The sequence below is a fragment of the Sceloporus occidentalis genome, unplaced genomic scaffold (genome assembly GCF_023333645.1).
Source record: "Sceloporus occidentalis isolate IW3139 unplaced genomic scaffold, rSceOcc1.0.p SCAF_26, whole genome shotgun sequence".
Taxonomy (NCBI): domain Eukaryota; kingdom Metazoa; phylum Chordata; class Lepidosauria; order Squamata; family Phrynosomatidae; genus Sceloporus; species Sceloporus occidentalis.
This window is the reverse complement of record NW_028317006.1, coordinates 4,003,800-4,005,098: the sequence shown is the minus strand read 5'-3', so window position 1 is coordinate 4,005,098 and position 1,299 is coordinate 4,003,800. Positions and strand designations below refer to the sequence as shown.

Below are 1,299 nucleotides of genomic sequence, written 5' to 3'. Positions count from 1 at the left end.
CTGAGCTGAAGCTGTCTTTTTTGCAGTTTCAGCTCGAAGTAATTTCAGGTATCTTGTACCGTGATGCACCTGGTCCCCAAGTAGTGATGGGAACCAACAGAATTGGGGCTACCCATTTTATTTTTAAAATCCCCCCTACAGCAAAGAAGCAGAATCCCCAAAAGAGATGCAGGGTATGCTACAGCAGGGGGCAAAGAAAGGACACCACATTTTACTGTCCAGATTGCCCTGGAAAACCTGCACTCTGTGTCGGTGACTGCTTCAAGCTGTATCACACAGTTTCCCATTTTTAATTTTTTTTTTGTTCCTGCTCCATTTTTGTATTTTTTTTTAATTTTTTGTTACATTTACAGTTTTTTAGCTTTTATTTGCTCCACCATTTTTAAGCGTTTTTATTTGCACTGTCAAGTGACCCCTGTGTCCATTCCGTGGCATGAGGGACCACTTAAGGTGCTAGATCAAATCCCTTCTTGGAGATAGGCCAGGCTTTCTTGTAACCTGTCCCTACTGATAGTTGGGTACAAGCATTTTTCTTTACCCAGATGTAAAATTCCTACTGAATTTGAATTGCTCATGTTCCAAATGTGGCCCTTTTGCCCCCAAACAATCTGACAAACCCATGCATGTGGGGTATCAATGTACTCAGGAGATGTTGCTGGACACATATCTGGGTGTTGTGTGACAGCAACATATACCAGGAGCTGTAATTTCACACCTGAAGTACAAAGTATGTGAAAAAAACACCAAAAACAATTACTATCCCAAACTTTGACAAGGGTTGGTGGTAGGATTAGTGCATGGAAAGGGTTAAACTATCAGCATCTAAAATACCCTGGGGTGTCTAGTTTTCAAAAATATATGGTTTGGTGGGGTAAATTTAATTTGCTGGCTTCAAAGATGCCCCAAATACCACATAGAGACAGAATTACCAGATTCAGAGAAAAATGGTTTTGAATTAGCAAAACGCTACTTGTACTTATTGCCCCATAACGTGTAGAAGAAAGCAAAAAAACATAAAAACATTGGGTATTTCTAAACTTGGGACAAATAGTAGAATCTATTTAGCAGGTTTTTTCAGTAGTTTTTTATGATGAATAAAAGATTTTTCAAATAAAAGTGAGAAAATTTGTTTTTTTTTCAATTTTTCGTCATATTTTATTATTTTTATTATAGGAAATTACATCATATGGTGTCTGAAGAAAGCCCTTCTTGTCCTGAAAAAAACAATATATAACTTGTGTGGGTTTAGTAAATGGGTTAAGAGAAAATTACAGCTAAACACAAACACCGCAGAAACGA

The 1,299-nt window shown here is 37.4% G+C and overlaps 1 non-coding gene across 1 annotated transcript; it reads left to right on the top strand.

Moving 5' to 3' along the window:
• Positions 1-396: 396 nt before the first annotated feature.
• On the top strand, positions 397-526 carry LOC149300028 (small nucleolar RNA SNORA35). The gene has a single exon (XR_016272343.1). It is a non-coding gene; the product is annotated as a small nucleolar RNA SNORA35 (small nucleolar RNA).
• The last annotated feature ends 773 nt before the right edge of the window (positions 527-1,299 follow it).